Below are 22,135 nucleotides of genomic sequence, written 5' to 3'. Positions count from 1 at the left end.
ACCCAAAGCCTGTGGAAATCCACCTGATTTGCTCGAGACTGGTTACTTGAGAGCAAGTTCTCATAAGCTCCCTAAAATGTTGCCTTATAAAGCCCGTCTTGCAGGTGAGACTCTTTAGGGAATGATACTAGGAGATTTGATCAGCAACAGCTTTCATCAGATTTCCTAGCTGCCAAAAGGTTCTCATGTGTGAAGTGGAATATCAAGGATTACAGGTTTGAAGATTTCTCATTGACATCCCTGTCTACTTCATTATAAACTGTACCCTTCCCATCAAGTAGGGTCTCAGGAGAGCAAATCGTTCAACTTGGCAACAGCATCATACAGAGAACTTCCTATAAAATGTGAATTGAATACAACCAAATGAGTACTCTCAGGAGTAAGATGGCACATGCCAAATACTTCTCATTTCCTTGCTCTTATATATCAGAATATTTTACTCTAGTTTGCCTTTAAAATGTATTTTGTCTTCAAGACAGAAAAAACACATCAGTTTCTAACACTGCTCTTCTAGTGTTTTTTCATCGTGTAGATTTAAAACTTCTTTTCAGTTGTTTTTAAATGGAATTTTTTATGTTTAAGAGGACCACATTTGGAAGAGATTTTTTTTGACATCTGAATTGACATGCAAGTCAAAAACCAGCTCTGTCTGTTTCTAAATGGGCTCCAGGTTGGAGAAAGAACTCCATTGCCTGCCTATGAACAGAGCAGTGAAAGAAACAAAGCATTTTCTGGCTGAGCTTTTCAAGACGAATCTTGGGTGTCTCTCTGTTGCATACAGCCCTGCAGCAGAAGTGTCTGTGTATTAGAAAGCATATTTCATCTTATGCATCACTGCCATTTTGGTGCTGTGATTCCTGATAGTCATCTAATCTTCTTCTACATTCGCATCAACACAAATAATTTAAAATAATAATTGGAGGTGTTGGGTTTTTAATATTTTTTCTGCCCCTCAACTGCTGCCTGTCCTTTCCTCCACAATAGATGAATAAAGCAGATGTGTCAGTGAGCATTTTTAGCCAAATGCCTTGCTGAGTTCAGCCCAGGTGTCTGCCTAACAATGAGCAGAGCATTCCTTGTAGTGGCCTTGGTGTATTAGAAAAGGATTTACTGTCACCACTTTCCAAGCCACATACCAAATTCTTATAAAATATTACAACAAATAATAAAGGGACTGTCTCCTACATATCTCAGCTCAAAAGCAGCCACACAAAAGTAGCAGAATGTCTGAAAAGGGAAAAGCCACTTCAGAGAGCAATATTTTCTGAGATATTTTAAAAACACCAATCAATGTCCACTTGTCATTGTCCATGCACAAATTGTTTCCTGAGGTAATCACCGAAAGAGGAAAGTTAAAATGAGAGCTGATAGCAAGAACAATAGGGAAACAACTGGTGGCTACAAAAATCTGCTTAGGACTGAAAACAAAGTCTAGCATCTATCAGACTCCTGTAGTCAAATAGAGAGCAAAGAGGAAAGGATAATTCTCTGTGGATGGGGAAAGAAGGACTGAAAAGCTGGCAGTAGGGAAGAGTATTCCTGAGTAGTTTATAGCTGAGAGGGAAGCTGTATGTTTAGGGGTATGGGTAGCATCAGGTTTAGCAGGCAGGCAGAGATGAACCTAGATGCTTTTAAGCAGAAGGCTAACAGAAGACTTTTGTAGCTGGTGAATCAATGATCTCAGCTGGGGAGGTTTAGGCAGTGAAGAGCTGGAGGAGGTGACCCAGGGATTCAGCAGTTCTGACAGTGGCAAATTTTCTGTGAGGACAGTGGGAAAGTAAAACAAAAGGGTCTCAGGTCAGGCACTCAGTGGAATTATAGGAAGATGGGGAAACTATGTGAGTGGACTCCACTTAAGTAGAGTCCTCTGGGCTATCTGATACCTAACACATTGCACCCAATTTCCAGAACCCTGGTATGTTTTGCTTTGAAAGCTGCATGCATTTCTAAATGGTACAAATTAAAAATGAAAGCTCAGACTTGCAAAGGAGCATCTATTTTGAATATTTCAGGAAAGGGGGACAGAACAAATAGGGATAAAGGGCTTCACCCTTGGAGACACTGAGGCTCCATCATTGCTGCCCTAAAAGGCACGGTGGCTTTCAAGGTTACCTTTCTGCATCCACTGTTGCAGGACAGTGTGGCTCTTTAGTACTTCAGAGCATGATAGGACTCCATCGCATATTGAGCAGAGGGATGCCTTGTTCAGTCTGTGGCGATGTGACCTGAACTGACACCTTGATGATTAGTGAGGTTCATATTATTGAACTCCTCAAGTGCACTCTGCAGGCTGCAGGGGGTAGGGAGTGTTCAGGCTGCGCACATCTGTCTATGTGATCAGAATGACCAATCTACTTTTATGAGATTCTTTTAAAACAAAGAATGATCTTTGTTAGACCCTGGGGGGCCCTTCACAGCAGCATGAAGAGTTCTTATTATCCATAAAACCATGTTTAAACTGATAATATTCAATAGTCCTACAGAGGAATGAAATTCACCAGGCTTGCCTGGGTAAAGTTAACTCTGTGATACACAACCAACAGACAGACACCAACAGAGACTGTGGCCCCAGACTTTCCAGACATGACCACTACTCCTATATTGCTAGACTGGCTGCACCAGGAGTGGCCTCCCCATGTAGTTTAGGCTAAACTTAGGTTCTGAACATTCAGTCAGTTAATTCCTCAACTTCACGCCTGCAGAATTTCACTAAAGGTATAGCTGATTTCAAAATAACTTCCATATTTCTGTGTGGCCTCCACACAGATTACAGTTGTGTTGCACCACAAGGGCTGGACACGTTACATTGACACCCCTATAAACGAAGGGAAGAGGTTTGGTCCTCTTAAGCAACTTTTTTTTTTTTTTTTCCTTAGCTTTCAATGGTATCAGCATTGAGACAAAAACCAGGCATTTTTGAAAGCAATATGAAAAATTAAGGCTTTTCTTCATTAGTCTGGGACACCACTCCCTTTATTTCCATGTGATCAGAATATTATTCTTTACAGTATCACAGTATCACAGTATGTTAGAGATTGGAAGGGACCTCAAAAGATCATCTAGTCCAATCCCCCTGCCGGAGCAGGAACACCTAGATAAGGTTACACAGGAACGTGTCCAGGTGGGCTTTGAATGTCTCCAAAGAAGGAGATTCCACAACCTCCCTGGGCAGCCTGTTCCAGTGTTCCGTCACCCTCACTGAGAAGAAGTTTCTTCTCAGGTTTAAGTGGAACCTCTTGTGTTCCAATTTATACCCATTTCCCCTTGTCCTTTCATTGTTTGCCACTGAGAAGAGCCTGGCTCCATCCTCGTGACACTCCCCCTTTATATATTTATATACACTAATAAGGTCACCCCTCAATCTCCTCTTCTCCAAACTATAGAGACCCAGCTCCCTCAGTCTTTCCTCATAAGGGAGATGCTCCACTCCCTTAATCATCTTAGTTGCCCTGCGCTGGACTCTCTCCAGCAGGTCCTTGTCCTTCTTAAACTGAGGGGCCCAGAACTGGACACAATATTCTAGATGAGGTCTCACCAGGGCTGAGTAGAGGGGAAGGAGAACCTCTCTCGACCTACTAACCACCCCCCTTCTAATACACCCCAGGATGCCATTGGCCTTCTTGGCCACAAGGGCACAGTGTCGGCTCATGGTCACCCTGTCGTCCACCAGGACCCCCAGGTCCCTCTCCCCTACACTGCTCTCTAACAGGTCGTTCCCCAACCTATACTGGAAGCTGGGGTTGTTCCTGCCCAGATGCAGGACTCTACACTTTCCCTTGTTATATTTCATCAAGTTATTCCCCGCCCAACTCTCCAGCCTGTCCAGGTCTCGCTGGATGGCAGCACAGCCTTCTGGCGTGTCGGCCACCCCTCCCAGCTTAGTGTCATCAGCAAACTTGCTGATAGTACACTCAATTCCCTCATCTAAATCGTTGATGAATATATTAAATAATACTGGTCCCAGTACCGACCCTTGAGGCACTCCACTAGATACAGGCCTCCAACTAGACTCCGCCCCATAGACTACAACTCTCTGGCTTCTCTCCTTCAGCCAGTTCACAGTCCACCTCACTACCCGATCATCCAGACCACACTTCCTCTTTAGCTTAGAAAGAAGTGGTCTTCCAAAGCAGATTGAGACATCAGGAAAAATATGTAGAAGAAATAATGTTGCATTAGGAGCAAAATGAAAAGAAGATAAAAGGAAGTCAGAAAGGAAATAGGGATAAGGGAGCAAGATGAAATGATTTTCAAAACCTTTCTAAATGTGTATGTCTATTTCATGCCAATATCCTCGTACTGACAATGGCATCAGAGTTGTCTCTGTCACTCAATTTCACGAGGTGCTTAGGCTAGAAATGCCACAAAAAAAGACATTTAGAATCACAGAACCATAGAATAATTTAAATTGGAAAAGACCTTTGAGTCCAACCATCAATGCAGCACTGCCAACTCCACCACTGGACCTAAGCACCACATCTACACAGCTTTTAAATACTTCTGGGATGGTGACTCCACCACTCCCCTGAGCAGTTTGTTCCAATGCCTGACAATGCTTTCAGTGAAGAGATTTTTTCCTAATACCCACTCTAAATCTCTCCTGGTGCAGCTCAAGGCCACTTCCTCTTGTCCTATCACTTGTTACTTGGGAGAAGACATACATCCCCACTTCACTACAACCTTCTTTCAGGTAGTTGTAGAGAGCGATAAGGTCCCCTCTGAGCCTTCTCTTCCCCAGGCTAAACAACCACAGCTCCCTCAGATGCTCCGCATAGGACTTGTGCTCTGTACCCTTCACCAGTTTCATTGTCCTTCTTTAGACATGCTCCAGCACCTCGATGTCTTTGTTGTAGTGAGGGACCGCAAACTGAACACAGTATTTGAGGTGCAGCCTCACCAGTGCCGAGTACAAAGGGACAGACTTATGTCTGTCTCACTCTGTATTTCCTTCAAAAGTGATATGAACATGAATGCATAAACCTTTCCTTCAAAAGTGATATGAACATGAATGCATAAACCTGGGTCTGGTTTAGAGGGAAGGAAGGTGCAGCAAGGTGCGAAAAATTATTTCACCCATCCCGCTTCATTTCTGATTATCAAGCCTCTTGTACCTCTGGAGGAAGTCTCATTGTAGTCCTACTGAATACGAATGATCCCTGGAAGGGATTAAGAACCAGACTCCAGAAAAAGCACAAGATTTATGTACATAAATAGGAATAGGGAGAAGCCTCAGTAGCCATCCTCCACAAGTCTGCATGGAAAATGGTATAACTCTTCTTTTTCATAAGCTCAGAATAAGAAGCATAATGATATCATTTTACAGCATGTGGGAAAGTTTTGTTATACACAGATCTGTATAAAATATTCCATTTAATCTGAACCAAACTTCTCTGGTGGGTTGGCAGTCCCACAGTAGATTTGTCTGGGAGTTTGATCTGGTTTTAACATTTTCTTTCCGCACTGAGTTCCATGAAGGTAGGCAGGAGATAACACCTACAAATTCTCAGAGAAGGAAGGGAAATGATAGTGAAATTTCCCCTGTGGTATAACATTAGCACTGATGAAGTATAAATGTATGGATATCTCTGCGCCCTCCCTGACAAATAAAGAATTTAATCTGTACCACAATAACTAGCAGCTTGCTTTTCTGGGAGACCACAATACATGTCACAGTCAGAGTTGGAGATGTCTTGTATAGGTTCTGTAGTTTATCTGCAGGGTTTAAAGGGCTATTGAAGATACTTAACAGCCTACAGTACCTTTTAAAACATTATAGAAAGCTGAGCAGAGGTGCATGATAAAACAAAATTGTTAGTACTTAAGGCACGTGTTTGTATATGTGGAAGAGTGTCTTCACAATCTGATTACTTAAATAATCATAGTTACTATCAAATGTAAAAGTAATTATAATCATAAAATCTGAAGTCAGATATTGAAAGGAAACCACAACAGAAGTCAGGAGTGAGTGCCTGAATCCTAAACAGATAAAGCCATTAACAGCTACAAAACATGATTTAAATAAGCCTAGGATATCTCGTTCAGTTGCCTTTGTGCAACTAGGAGATATCCATTTCAGTCTCTGGCTACTCTTATAGCCAATTTCTGCATCAGACCTTCTTCAAAATGTGGACAATGCATGCTATTGTGCAGTAACAACACAAAGCACACTGGGGGGTGAAGGTGCACTTTCTATTTGTGTAATGGCCAAACAAAGCAATGGCAGTGAAGTAGCATAAATTAAAGCTATTAAATACCAAGAGTGGCAAATATAAGAACTGCAACTGAAATAATTTATTAGTAATCACCATAATTAAAAATAGATTTGTGATGTAGGTTCCTCAGGGGGACTGCTGTGGTTAAAACATAAAAAAGAAATCCTTTAATGCCTAGCCATGAATGCAGTTCAGTTTGACAATGATTGAAGACTGTCATGTCATTATAATCCTAACCACAAGCTTCCTCTCTTAGCTCCATTAAAAAATCACAACCAGGATAAGTATTAACTACCTCTTTCCTTCATTTACAGGTTCTGCAAAGAATTCAGTCTGAAAGCAAAGTCTACATTGCATTTCTAGCTGCTGGAGCTGGAAACTGAAAGGCATGAATAGGAGATGCCACCACTGTGGCATCTACTGTACTGCTCTAGGAAAGATTAGAAGATTTGTGGAATTTATTCAGAAGAGCTTCTGGCAGGAGATTCACAAAGCAAGTGCTTAGCTGTGCTTCATCATGCTGGAGACCTGATTTTGGCTGGGATGATGTCGCTGTGGTAGCCTCCCTGTTAGGGCATGAGCAGCAGTGTGGGACAGGGTGGCTCTGCAGAGATGCTGGGCCAGCACCTGGAAAGCTTGATCAAGCTGCCAAGGGGCAACCATGAGCCAGAATGTGGGGTCACCTCGGCACACCACTAGTCCTCATAGCTGCAGTTTAGGAAAGAGAGAATTGAGGAAAAGTCCACTCCTCAGAAATAATGGAGAAGACAAATGATTCACTGATGGGTGAAGCCAAACCTTCACTGTTGGGTTAATTCTGCATTTCGTTTCCAGGAGACAGAATTTAGGTTAGGTCCTCATCAGCCCTGCATGATCCTTTCCACAGGCCTCTCCTTTCCATCCAGAGGACTTCCTTCCCTACCTCATTTGTGCACACATCACATAAAACCCCACCTTCTTCAGTGTAATATTCTCAGATACCTAAAAGGTACTTTCTCTTTGTAAATGACCAGTATCTGGATTAAGAATAATGAAGATTAATAATTTTATTCCTAAAGCACTCCCCCTGCTGATAGACTCTGAAAGAACTGTACTATGTATTTAAGTATATGACAAAATGTAAGAAAATGTAAGACTGGTCACTGAACAAACCTTGATAATCTGTAAGAGCAATTAAATAAGACAAAGAAAAGGGACTGAATCCCAAGAAAAAAGAGCAAAGAACATGGTAGGAGGACATAAATACCAAATAATCATACTAAGAATTTGCTAGGAGACAAAAGAAGTGGGTCACATTCCTCAGTTAGGAACAAAAAGGGAACTGTGACTTCAGTGAAGAATAGCTCCTGCAGCTTAAGTCCACTGCAGCACACTGCTCGCCACAGTAGAATTGCTTTCCCCAAAATAGCAGCGCTTGGTAGAGGCTGCTGTATGCAAAGGGCTCAGCCTGAGGTAATTCAACAGGTAGGAGCCGCAGGGAGGATACTTTGAATGCTGCCATGGCTCAGACTGTTCCCAGCTCCTAAAAGCCCTTCCCTGCCTACCCAAATCAAGCTGCTGCTTCTTAGGCAGGCCATGTAAAACAATCCCATATTGCACTAATGGCCCGAAATGGGGGCTTGAGCAAGCACGTATGTTGACAGCTATGAAATGCAGAGAAAGAAATGGAGAGTATGGGAGAGGTGCGGAAGGGGGCTGTACTGACAATCATGATAAATGTTTGTGGCTTTTCTTTCACGCTTGGAAGTGTAACAAACACCAAGCTAAGCATTAGCAGGTAGGAATTCAGGCAATCTTTATTTAATGTTAAATTCCATGTGTAATACCATTGTGTGGTTTTATTATTACAATCTGTTCCTACCTTTCCCTCTCCTTTCCCCTACTCTCCCCAACTCCCAACGCAGTGAGACATTGAAAACATGGATGCCCTGTTTCTAATGAAACCCTTCTCTCAAATCCTTAGAAACAATTGTGCATTTTTAAACATTTGTAAAAAATAGTCCTGGTAGTGTTGCTGAAAAGTCTATCCAGCTTTTCTTTTCATATGAACTATTTGCCATGATACCAAACAGACCTTCCTGTTGGTAGCCTTTCCAGCAAACGGAAGTGTCGTGGTGGTAACTCATCAGAAAAAGAGTAAGAAAGTTTTTCCAGGGCATTAACCAGATAATCTGGTCCACATGTAGCTCCACACATGAGCAATCAATCCCATGAACTGGAGCAGGTCTACACACATGTGTAAATCGGGGCAGAATTGCTCTGCAAGATCTGAGCTCTGCTTCAATTCTAAACAGTGTAAGATTCACATGGTTGTGATTGACACTGAATTTGAGCCTCAAATTTGAACATGCCAGCTTGTCATCAAGCTAGCTGCCTTTATTTTATTTTTGGCTTTTCCTTTGTCAGTGCAAGCTTCTTATATTTCAGACATATATATATTTTGCAAGGCAGCTCAGCCTGCTGAGCCAGGATCTTTCATCAAGGAAAGAAAAGAGCATTGCTTGATTCTTAGAGAAAGAAGAAAACATTGCTTGCTTTTTGGATTACATCCAAACTGTCTGTGACACCTTTAAATACCATACAAGTAGTGCAATTGGTCATAAATTAAACTATAAATGGGCTTTAAAATACACACCGTCTGATTAACATATGACCAAGTATAGTAGTCAATAGCAGTCAATAACACATCTTTATATGATTCTACAGCTCTAGTGGTCTCCAAGGAATATGTTCCTGAATCTTCAATGTTTTAAAAAGTAATGCATTCACTATGTTTTATAGTATAATTCACATTTGGAGTGCAATATCCTTCCAAATTCTGTCCCCCAAACTCCTGGAAGTCATGGCTTGATGCTTTTTCAGCTTTGTTCCTCAGACCTTTAGAGGCAACAACCCTGCCACCACCAAGAATATCCCCAAACTAAAACTTTGGCTCTATCATTAAGGTATTTAAAACAAGGAAACAAAACCAACAACAAACAGAAACAAAAACAAACCAGGCAATCATTTCATATTTTCTCATAAAAAAAGCTGAAGCAGCCCAGGCATATGTCCACAGTGATAGGTGATTAAAAAAAATTCTGCATTACTTCTGTACTTCATCCTCTCACTATGGCGGAGGTTAACAATTCAGGCACTGTGCCACACTGTTGTGACTGCGTGGCTTGAGGACAAGAGTAGGATCACATTTGGACAATCAGGATTAGAAGCTGAAAAACTTGCTACCATCTGTGGTGGCTGTGGAGACATGACCAGTAAGGGAAGCTGTATTTCTACTTCTCTTCCCTATGACAGCCCTTTGGAAATAAGTTTCAATTAAGGACTGTGAACTTAATGTGTGGCCTTGCTATATTCCAGAGCTCCAACCTCTGCTAGGAGAGCTGGCCCAGTTTCCTCCAGGTGGTTTTCCCACCTCAAGCTATACTGATCATGCAGGATTAGCCCTGAGGACCATTTCAGTGAATAGGAGTCATACAGTAGGATTCAAACGCACATTTTTCTTTCTAAAATCACTTAAAATCTGAGTGAGGAAACTGAAATTTTCATATGAAGTTGCAAACTGCTTCTCTGCAGAACTACTTCTATTATATTTGTCCATTTCTCACAATTACAGTACAAATAAGGAAAAGATCATGATCATTATGCTTTACCTTATTTATCTGAAATTTTATGAACATTCTTCCTTATCATTAGTAAACAGAGAACTAGGGTCTTCAGGATACGCTAATGTATTGATGACCATAGAAAAATTGAACAGTCAAGAGCAGAATCTGACCTCTATGTCTGTCAATAAAAAATAATACAGTAGGTACAAATTAAAATGATAACACTTTGCTAATTTAATAATATATATATGAAATGTGCTCAGCATATTCTGAACTATAAATTATTTTTAAATGCTTAAAGGATAGAACTGTACAAGGTATTTCACGTAGCATTTTATGACATACAATTATATCTTTTAATACATTAACCAGACAATCAAAGAAGTCTTTTGGCTTCACACAATCTGATCTTTTCATTAGATGCTTTTACAACATGGCAGTGATATTAGAACTTATCTCACTATAGCATAGTCCATCGCATGGCTCTTTTTCTCAACAGCTTCCTTATGGCTAGGTGATGGTTTGAAAACTTGGATTACTTCCAAAAGACATGAGCACAAGAGAGTTGTTCTAACGGAAAACAATTTTGTTAAGTAAAAAAGAATGTTTTTATGAATGTATAGTAACTGTAGACTTCTGTAATTCATTTCTGTGTATATTAGTTCTGCTTGTGCATACTGGATACTGTAGTATACTGGATGAAATTCATCTCCCTTATTTAAATAAACACAATGGGATAATTGAGAAAAGTTTTCAGAAAATTATATCATCTTAAACTTAATAAAAAGAACACCAGGATAAATCCAGCTCCCAATTAGATAATCTAAACTCTTTGCTGCTTTTTTTTTGTTGTTCTTTTTTCTTACCTATTTTTCTTTGCCTTCCATTGCTTTCCTTTCACTTCCCTTCCCTTCTCTTTCTTTCCTGTGACTTGATGATAAATAGATTCACCAGCTCTGCAGTTCTAGAAAGCATGACTTTTGGTCTGCCTGATGGCATACAACTGTGTGTAGAGGATGATGATGAAACCTAAACAGTACTTGAGTCGTATACAGACATAACCACTGCCAGCTATGGCTGAGTTATGTGACTATGTCTAATTTAAAAACAATAATGCAAACAAGAGCGTGATTTGAACAAAGGAAGAATCAACAAAAACACAAACATCTCACAACTTCTAACCACAGCCACAAGAGAGAATACAAACAGCAAGTCTGCACTTGGTTTGCTTTGTGTTTTACATTGAGAGCTTCACAGACATCATTTAGATTTTTCCAAATAGGAGAAAGTATACATTCTTTTTTTAAATGTATGCTTAGTATATTTATGGATACCACTTCCATACCAAGTCATAACAATATAGGTCTTCCTCTGGCATGTAATGCTGTTTCACTGATTAAATGCCAAGTAACACGGGTGATTTTAAAGCCAGATTTGGGATCTCTGCCACAGGTCACACAGCTTTCACGTTTACTGGTATTCCAAATCCAGAAAATACACATTTGCACATCTGTTTAAAGCACCAAAACAATTGTTTTGTCTTTTATTTTCTTGAAAACTAGGGCTCAAGATGCAGTTAAGACTCTGTGCTTGAACTGTGTTCAAGCCTAGAAGAGTTAAAAGTTCATCTGACAGTAAGCTGAGGAAAGGTTTTTAAAGGTGAAAAAATGGGACATCATTTTGGTCAAGCTTGTGCTTCAGAAAACAGAAATCTATGATACACGGGCTGGAATATGAGCTTAAATTATTGTTATTCAGTTACAAAGTTCACAGTTTCGGCATCTCTGTCATTCACTGTTCCTTACAAGTTTATAACATATAGGTGGGCAACAAAGGATTGCTCCCAATTTTTTGGTGATTTTTCCATGAAAACATAACTGCATCTTAAAATATGGAAAAGTCATTTATAAGCAAAATGAAAAAAACCTTACATGGAAGATTACATAAAATACATCTGTCTTTTCAAACCACTGAGATATATAAACAACTCATTAAAAACTGAAGAAGCCAAAGGAAAGGACAAAAGACCTTTTAATGAGAAGACATTTTGAACAGATATTTTTCTGTGTATAAAAAGACAGGATGTTACTTCATTCCTAGGAAGACAATCTCAAATGAACAGGGAAAATACCAGAAATTTCATCAGGCACTGCCCTCGGAGGGCTTATGTTAAAGCTTAAAAAAATAAAAAAATAGTTGCAAGGGGAGATGTCATTTTAAATAGAATCCAGGCTCTTATTTTTCCATTGCAAAGAGTTTTCTTTTATGTCAGATGAAATTTTAAGATCACCTATGAATTTGCAACTGAACCCTTTACTGCCAAATCTGATTCCAATCCTTGAAAAATCTGTTTCTGTAATATGGCCAGCAACGCACTAACTTCTAAAGGTAGCCAGACATATTGGCAAAAAATATGTGTGGTTAATCAACTAAAACTATGTAGTACTTTGGGAACAATCAATCAACTTCCAGAACCTTTAAGGCATGCAGTTGCTGTGAGGATATCCATGAGCAATGGTAATATTAACAGCTAATGTACACAGATGTTTTTGAGATGGTCTTGTCTTTATTGTTTTATTTTCAAGATACCTAAGTATAGGTTTTACTGTTAAACAAAAATAACTGCACCACAAATAAATTCCAGATAATAATACAAATATAGAGGGACAGTAGGGGTCACTTTCACCAAGCGAAAATAAGCACTGTCAATAATGAGGTTTGTTTTCAACCACTGGTGTTGTCTCATTCACATGAGGACTTTGAAAGAGGGACTTAGAAATGTAGCTAACTGCATGCAATACTTGGATTCTCAAAACTCACCTTGAGTTACTCCATGAGGCATCATAGCTGGTAATTTTTCAAGATGCCTATGCATTTAAAAACATTTATTCTGTCTACACACAGAAAATGTCTCATTTTTAACAAGCAAAGTTGAACTGCTCACTTCCACGTTCACACTTCAGCCTGCATGGCAACCAGGCAACGTCTAGTGAATTCCTTGAGGGGCTCATAAAAATACATTGCATAAAGTCATCCCTAAAGCACAGCAGTAAGGAACAGTCACCCATAAAACACAGTAGCACTTTCTGTACTTCCTTAGAATAACTGGAGGAGGGCTCTCACAGCTCCCATGTTCTGTTTATACCGCAACACTGTGGTCTGAGCACTGACTGAAGAAATCTGTGACCAAGGCTCAGTTCCTGGCTTTATCTCACAGGATTTTAACCCACATTTCCCTCTTCCTAACTTGACTCTTTATCCATCTGGTTGCTGGCTTTCACCCTGAGAGAGGTTTATGTACATATACTACATTAAACTATTCTTGGATAAAGTAGCATTCTGAGTGCAGGAACCAAGAGAAACACAACAGCAGCATCCATGTGGGGACAGTATCCAATTCACTGTGTGTTCTACTGAAAATTATGGAATTGCCTTTCATCTCCTTTAAAATGCTTTCAGAAATCTGTGATCAAAGCAGACGTAATAGCCCTGTCACATGAAATGGAAGCGCACATTTTTGTACTTAAACTACCGAAGTCCTGTTTAGGTCATCTCAGAATGAAAAAGTGATTGGGTTTTACAGTTTTGCTGCCACAGATGAAAATAGCTGCTTTACAAATCTAGAATCCTGATTCTGATGGGGGCTACTTGCTCCATTGGTGACAAAACCTCAGAGATGGTCATGTCTTGAACTGGCATCATCTAGTTATTTTGGGTTTGCTTTTTTATTGGGATCAGTGGGTACTAGATTGTGTCTTGCAGGCAGCTGAACTAAAGATGAACTAAGCATTTCTGTCAAAAATCTGTAAGCAAAGTGTGCCAAATAAATACCTTTAATTTAGTCCATAAATGTGACAAGTTAGCAGCACTGTTAACATGACTATTTCTTTAAAATAAGTTTAGGATTTTTCCAAAGCTATAATGGTGGTCACTTACATCAAGGTGAGAGGTTGGGTTAGGCTTAAACTGAGCGCATTTTGGAAACACAACTTTCAGGAGATAGAACCCAATTGTTCTTTTTTGAGCATTTTGTTGTGCCACAGCTCCACTTGTTCCAGAAGCCAGAGTTACAAATTTTAAAGATATTCAGGTAATTTTTGTTCATATCTCCTTGATAAAATGGAATTAAGTAAATTGGATTAGTCTGCCCTATAGGCAGCTAGCATTTTCTACAACCAACTGCGCTCATATTTACTTAAGGAGCAGTTCTTGTTTTCAGATATATAAAAGCATTTCATAAACCTAATTTTTTTCTTTTCTCTTAAAGCTCAACAGCAATTCTCTTGTACACAGAACATTTGTGATCCCAAATCATTAACAGAATCTGTGTCTAGACTAAATATTACATTTTAAAGTAAAATAGTTCAGAAAATAGATACTCCTCAATTTACATACCCAGGCTTAAATTTCAGGGGTTTGTTTCCATTGACACCTTAATCAGGACAGAAAAATGACCTTTTTGAGGTGTCAGTGACATCATATCTAATTCAGGGAGCACACTGCACCCAGAACTCCTAGGCCTAGCAAGAGAAAGAACTGATGTCAAAACACGCTTGTGTAAAATGTACTCATCTCTAAGACAAAAACTACCTAATATCTCACAGTGAAGATCTTAAAAACATTTAAAAACATATATATTAAATAAATAAATAAATAGGTCAAAAGAAGATTTTGCTGTTCACACAGAAGAGAGTTGAAAATATGTGTAAAGCATGTTTTGGTATTTTGAAGTGGTTTGCTTCTAACAATAGAACTGCACACTCATCCCTGGTAATGGGATAAGTGTGGTTTGGGGATCTGTGTTATGCCAGGACTCATAGCATTTAATATGAGGTTTGTTCTGAAGCAATGGCAACAGCAAAAGGGAGCTGACAAGCAGAGAGTGGTGACTTCAGGCTTCTGAAATTCATGTGATCACTTAGGAGCCGATGCTCCAAAACTCCCTTGTGACATCAAAATATCTGACCCACTAACCAGCTGCAGGACTTTCCTGGATTCCCATCAGCAGGATGCACCTTCACAAGTTCTGGCAGACCCCAGAGGATAGTAAACTCTCTTCCTGCCCAAGTCTTTTGCACCTCTCACTGGGCTGTGCTTCAACTCTTTGTATACCGACAGACTGGTTTATATGTGTTACTACGTTTGTTCCGTGTCTCCTGGGAGGAAAAAATTCAAGGGCTACTGGTGCATACAATGGCTAGCTGGGATAGTATGCCAAGTGGCAAACCAGCAATAACATAAAGCAAAGGCACTGTTTTTCATCACTTTCCCACTAATGCATCAGCAGGTCTCATCTTTCTTCTGATATTGCTATTTAAGATGATTTCTGATTTGGATTCCAAATTCCTCCTATCTTAAGGATCTGTATAGGTTCAGACATTCCCTGTGTATGGTCCTGGCAGCTCAGCATGGCAAGAACTTATCTTCCCAGCTGGATTGTAGTCTAATAGTTAAAAACTAAGGATAGTAGGCAATTATTTTCCAAATGCAATGTACATTTTATACAGACTTAAACATTGTGTGATTATGCATTTAAACCCAAAAATGTAATGGTGTATTTTGTATATATTTATCTATTAATTAATGTATCTATTCCTGGTTTGTGTGCCCATGCATATATTCACACATTTGTAAAGCACATGTTACATGTACATGGGAGGCTACTGCTTTCCACATTCAGGTTTAACCTATCAGTCCCCAAATCCTATTTGTAATGGGTGATGATTTTCTACACAGACACCTAGCCCTCAAGAGGGCTTGACATCTCTTAATCCAGCCACAGCTTTTGCTTTGTAAGACTTCCTGACCCTTACCTTTCTGCTTCAAAACACTGGAAAAATCCTATGGTCGCAGCTATAAAGGTCAGAATAAACAAGGAGAAGAAATTTAGGGTAATCTGAGAAAATTAAATTAAAAGTTCCAAGAGCCTTGGAAAAGTTCCAAGAGTGCCCCTACTACTATCCTGTAGAACTTGAATGTAAGGAAAGGACCAATGTTACTTTTTTTTGCATGAGACTTATACTTTGCTTTACACAAAATCCAGATGAAAACAGTAGCACTGAAAAGACCAGTAAAAGCTCTCCTAGCAGAGACCCAAGTGCTTCACAAGTAGATAGTGAGATGTGGAAGGAGAAGAAAAATTCTGATGAAGCATGAATGGAAAAAGAGTGGCAACAGCATCAATTGTTGAAGAACCAATTATATTCATGATGTAAGATCGTATCCATCTGTCATTTCATTTAATGGCAGAAGGTGGGGGCAGCCCCTTCATGTCCAGTCTGCATATCTCTGTGACCTTTAAAACCACTTCCGCAAATTCTTATAAACATGGATTACCAAACTGGCAACAAACTATAAAAGTAAATGCATTTACAATATGCCCACTAGATAGCTTTATTGCCACGGAAATAGTTTTGCTGTGACCATGGGCTGTAGGAGCTAAGGCTAGGGAAACTACACCCTTTGTTATTATAAAATCCAGCAGGTTTTAGCAAAACATTTTGCTTCTAATCTACAGCCATCTCACCTGTGAAGTGTGCTTATTAAGTTCCTTTCATGACTATAGGACCCACAATTTATAAATGCTGCAGGTGTGAAGCCATTGTATGGCACTTTTAGGTTAGTGAAAGAACATTGTTATTCATGGGTGAAATATTCCATTTATTCAGTGGAAGAGTAGTAAAGTTTGTGGGGGTGGGGAGTGCAAAGCTGATGATAGACATAAATAGAAACAGACATCTATGGAACACCTCAGCCATTCCATTGTATTGCAGCTTCAAGCGTTTAAATCTCCCAGTAATGGGTGGGTGCTGAGATTTTTCCTCTAATGATACAGGCTTGCTATATCTCCTGCCACTAAACTATTTTTGAAAGTTTACCTAATCTTACTTAATTTTTATTGTGTAAGCATGATGGTGCCAGGCCATACTAAACCAATGACTGTTTTTAGTTAGAGACCCAAGTTCCTGTCACTGTGGATACTGTATACCCTAGCCTTTTGCTGTGTTTATATGCAGTGCTTTGCTCTGGTCATCAGAGATGTCTATTCCAGTCAAAAATGTCCTTAAGAAGTGGGATACTGGGATTTCTTGAAGTTAGAGTCAGGGCTTAAACTATTTAGTAACATTTTTTTTTTTTAGAATTTACAATTGTTGTACATTACCGTTACTGGAGAACACTACAGTATTTTCTTCGTTCTCTGGACTGTTTTCCATTAGCTATCCCCATTTTAGTTTTAAAGAGCTGAAAAGGAACAATTTGAAAACAAGGTTATTTTAATGCAATTAAGGGGCATATGAATTTTATGATAGTTAAAGATTTTTTTTAAAGGATACACTTAATTAATGATTTTCACTTTGAAGAAAGTTGAATAAACAGCCAAGTCTAAGTTAATGCATTAGTGTGACCATAACATTTTATAGCTGAACCCACCCTGATCAGATAACACAGAAGTGAAGGTAACTATCTGGCAGGAACTATGATTTCATCATGTGTTCTAGCAACGTCTGCAACATCCTTGTTCCCTTCATTACAGCTGCATTGGTTTATTTGCACTTCTGTATTTCTATAGATTTTTGTATGATTAGACTGTCAGCTGCTCTTATTCACATAGAAGTACATCTGCAGAGAACTTATACAAGTGACTGAGAGTAGGCTTTGTAAATATATTATTTTAGAGCTATATATTTGGAGGTTGGTAGAGGACTTTGGGTGGAGAAACATATTGTTCCTCTTTCAGTGCCTCTGACATCAATACTAAGCTGTTTATATAGAATATACAAATGTCTGCTGAATTTTTTGTCAGACCAGCAAGGTAAGAAATATATTACATGTAGCAAGGAATATAGACTCAGTCCTGCCAAAAACACTGAAAAGTGATTTTTTTTTTTTAATTGTATTTGATGCCTCATTTTTCTGTTTTCTAATTTGGCTACAGGCACTTGGGAGGCTAATTTTTCAGCTCCAAAGTATGCTGCATTTTTAACTTAGTTGGGGGGGGGGGGAAGCCATCCTTGTCCCATTTGTAGCTGTAATAATAGCTGAAGTACTGACACATCCCCCTCTAAAAAAGAAGAAAAAAAAAAGGCATGCCAAAGTAGATATAAGCAAACTATAGACAAACATCTAAGATGATTTAAGGTCTAAAACATTTTTTTTCTTTAGAGATAAGTTCATAAAAGTTATGAGAACTGCTTACAAACTGAATAACTGTAACACAAGATTACTTTGCTTGCATCTCTTGTACATTACTGGCAGCTGCTGAGTAGACAGTAATATTGTTTTCTCATTAAGAGCATTTAATGGACAATATTTTATCCCTGTGAAGCTAAGAGAAACTTGAGCAACATCTGAATTCACCTAGAACTGAAACTAAAGGGGACCTTGAACTGGCCAGGGCGCCAGCATATTTTCTGCTACATCATGAAATCTTTACAATTGTCAGAGCCTCAACACCTCATTCACAAGACAGGGACGTGATTAAGTACCAACTCAGGGAGACTAATACCTTCCATGCAGTCACCAGCACACCTCTCACAGAATCTGTAAGATCCTGAGCACTGGCGGGAGCAAATACTACTGATCAGTTCGCAAGATTTCAGCAAATCATCCACAATAGCTAGCAGTAATGTTGGAAGCTACCAGTTACTGTAACAGCAACAACAATGGCACACGCGTATGTTTTTTCACAAAGATTTTTCTGAACATTCAATATATTACAGTACATTGTATGCCTGAATCAAAAGACAAATGGAAGAGAAATTTGAATTCTGCTATACCATTTCTTTCAGACACACATTACTTCAGGCATTTGAAGAAAGTGTAGAACAGCTTCCCCACCCACTTTCTCAAAGTGGAGGAGAAATTGCTCTCAAATGTTGGTTATAAACGTGTAATCTGAACTCCAGCCACTCGGCAGGGCTGCAGAAGAATTTACGATGTGCTAAATATTTCCTTTGTTCTTCCCAGTGGTAGCCTGCTGTAGCAATTAGAAAGCAACTGGCTGCCCATGTAAATGGTGGCTGTTTTCTAAAGAATTGTTGATAACTGTTAAAAGCCTTCCTAAACAGGACTTGCTCTACTAATACTGCAATACTTTATTTTTAAATGTATGTCTATATTAATTCTACATCTTTCCTTTCTCATCTTTTAATCTTGGCCATGTCCTCTAGGTACCTTACTACTGGCATAGAAAGCAGACACAATTGGCTGCTATTGCTGTAATTTTACCATTACTAACCTTAAAATACAGCCTCTCGGATCACTCTTTCTTTATTGGGCAACTATGTAGCTTCCATAAGAACAATGTGTTCATGTAAATGATCCAAGCCATGACAACAACATGTATTTCCATTTCTGCATGAAAACAATACAAAGTAAAATCCAATGTCAGTCCAGTTTTCACTTTCAAATAAGCACTGTCCTAAGCCACTCTGCAGCACGCTGAGAGCACAAGGTATCAACCCCCGGGATGGGAAATTTGAAGGAAGCCTGCTATAAAGGAAATCGCAAATAAATATGCATAAGAAAGACTGCAGGTTTTGCAAATGGGAAAGATGGCTTTGATAAATATCCCCCACCAACATCCATTGAGTTAGCCATGGCTACAGAGAACACAGGAAGCAGGGCAAAGTAGGCTGGTATAGCTGCAATATGCAGGAGCATGGGCCATGCTGAAGGTGCAGCCCACTAGCAAGAGAAGGCGCCAATAAACTAAGAAGTGAGGCCACAGCTCTTATGGGAATGAAAGTTCAGAGTGAAAAATACGTTAGTTATGCTGGGAGTAGCTTTAGCAAGCCTTTTGTGGCCTGTCACCTCCAGTCCAAGGCTCAGCATGCAGGTGCTGGCCAGGAGCCAAGGGCAAACCAACCACCTTTCTGCCTGTGCTGCCTCTGCAAAACATATCGAGAGTAGTGAGGAAGCAAGAGGGAAAGCTTCCTTCATGTGCCAGCACCGGGATCCGTGGGATTTGGCCTTGGAATTCCTGTAGATTTCTAACCAATACATCAAAGTCAGCTCCTTGGCACATGTGTGCTATTGCTTAGTCCCTTGGTTTACCTAATCCTTGGGAGGGTATGTCATTGTTTCCCCTCCAAAGCCAGAGGGAAACACAGTTCCCTTGTCAGAAAATAATAAGCATCCATTGGCATGCCAGCAAAACACCACCTCTGGCAGATGGCCTTCCAGGTAAACCACTGGACACAGAAGTTAAAAGCAAGCTTTCGGATACGGGCTTTGAAGAGAGCAGTTTCCTCTGTGGTGGCCTTCACTCCGTTGCAGCACCTGGCAGTGTCTGGAATGAAGTTATTTATAGTCTATACAATGAGAAATCAAGTGAGTTGGGCAGTTCAGGGTTTTGGTAATCAGATACAGAGCTTTCTGCTTTGGGCTGGCTGGGTCATCCTCAGGCCAGGCTGGTGCTAATGAGTGGAAGTTGTTGCAATCCATCTGTTTCTCAGCAATATGTGTGAAATGGGCTTGGTTTGGGCACCCTTTCTTTGAAGGCTCTGCAGACAAACCAAGAAAGAGGGCAGACTGAACGGTCTCTTTCCTAATTTTGATCCTCACAAGGCAGAGTGGAGATACTCTGTTAAAGCCACCTTCCGAACTTGTTGGTGAGATATGTTTTCCAGAGCAGACCCGAATTGTGCTGAAGCTGGTAGAATGAAACCCAGCTTGTGCTACTGCCTCCTATATTACTACATTTTAAATGAAATCATGACTCTCTAGACTGGTATTTGCACTCACATTTATGTTCATCTGTTATAAGAAAAAGGCTCTGGTATTTCAGACACAGCCCTACCATCCCTTCTTTCATTTAGGACAACCACCAGTCTCCTGCTTCAACCCTCAGCTTCTCATCACTGTTTTAAACTTGTATTTTTTTCAGTTTCTAGGGAAAATGAACATCTTCTGAGACTAAATGATCACCCGTGCCTGTGTGAATGCTGAATATTTTTGTGGTTAGTCCCACACAGGACTAAATGATTCATCATCCTGAGACTCCAGTCTCACAAGATGCCTTGAAACACAACCCATTGCCAGCTACCACATTATATGGAGAATCCTGACGATTCCATCTTTTTGCAATTTTTATTAGTGAAATGAACAAGAACTCACTATTTGCTTCCTTTGGTGTCACCAGCCATATATTGGTATGTGTCCTGAATTGACTTTAATATTCTGCAATGTTGCTTACTCTTATATATATATTAAAAAAGACAGAAAGTAACATGATAGGAAGAAATGGGAACAGGGAACAAAATTCGATGGGAGTTGAAGAGAAAGGTAGCACTTAGCAGTTATGCTCACAAAGCATGGAATCAACACAGGGATCCAACAGGATCTACTTTGATGTTCTGAGTGTTCATTTATTATTTGTTTCTTGGAGATGTATGCTTCTGTCTCAGCTTTATATTACAGCAGCACTGACATCACACACATTCCCTCACTTATTTTTTCTTGCCTTGACCTACTGAGAGGAACAATTTTCTGCAAGCTCTGTCAGTGTAAGAGGATATCACTTTTCTCCTGGAGTGTAAGTTTCCATCAGGCTGTAGTTGTAAATCTAAACACTAAACTGATTAATTTTTAGTGCTATGTGTTACTGCAGAGCCAACAGGGCCAAAAAAAGATTGACTTGTTAGGTACCACAGACACCTTACAATATTACTTGCTGCAAAGATCTTCCAATTCAAGTAGATAATACAGAACACAGATGCAAGGGAAAACAGAAGCAAAGTGAACATAGATAACTCACCTAAATTATAAAAAGAGATCAGATTAACATTATAACCTGTGAGGATACATATTCATGTCAAAAAATCTAAATAAGATCCTACACTTGGACATTTTTAGCAGGACTGCACGAAGATCCTTAAAAGACATCGTGAATAAAAGGAAATAAGAAAACAAAATCGGTATATTTCATGTTATTTATTCCCTCTTATAAACAGATTGACAAGTGTCTTATTTATATAAGCACTTTCTTACCCAAGGATTTCCAACAACTACCATTTAGTGCAGCCTCCTCATTCTCCAATGCCAATGGATAAATACTGTTTGCAATTTACAAACTGAAGCACAGAAAGTCAAGGGACTGGCTCAGCATTCTTCTAACAGATCCAAGCTGAGGCAAGACTCCAGGATGAAAGATATGCAGTCTTGACTATTCGTTAGGTGACATTTGCTTTTCATTCTGCTGACCTATTTTGCAGTTAGGTAGTGCTGGGGTCATCATGCTAGGGACTTAAAGTATGTTCCTGTAGGCTCAGGGAGGCAGGAAGAGTGGATGGAGAAGCATAAGTTATTGTCTTTCAG

Source organism: Neopsephotus bourkii, unplaced genomic scaffold (genome assembly GCF_033783945.1).
Source record: "Neopsephotus bourkii isolate Nb327-2 ecotype Australia unplaced genomic scaffold, CSIRO-AGI_Nbou_v1 NB_1765, whole genome shotgun sequence".
NCBI lineage: Eukaryota > Metazoa > Chordata > Aves > Psittaciformes > Psittacidae > Neopsephotus > Neopsephotus bourkii.
This window is presented reverse-complemented; position numbering follows the sequence as displayed.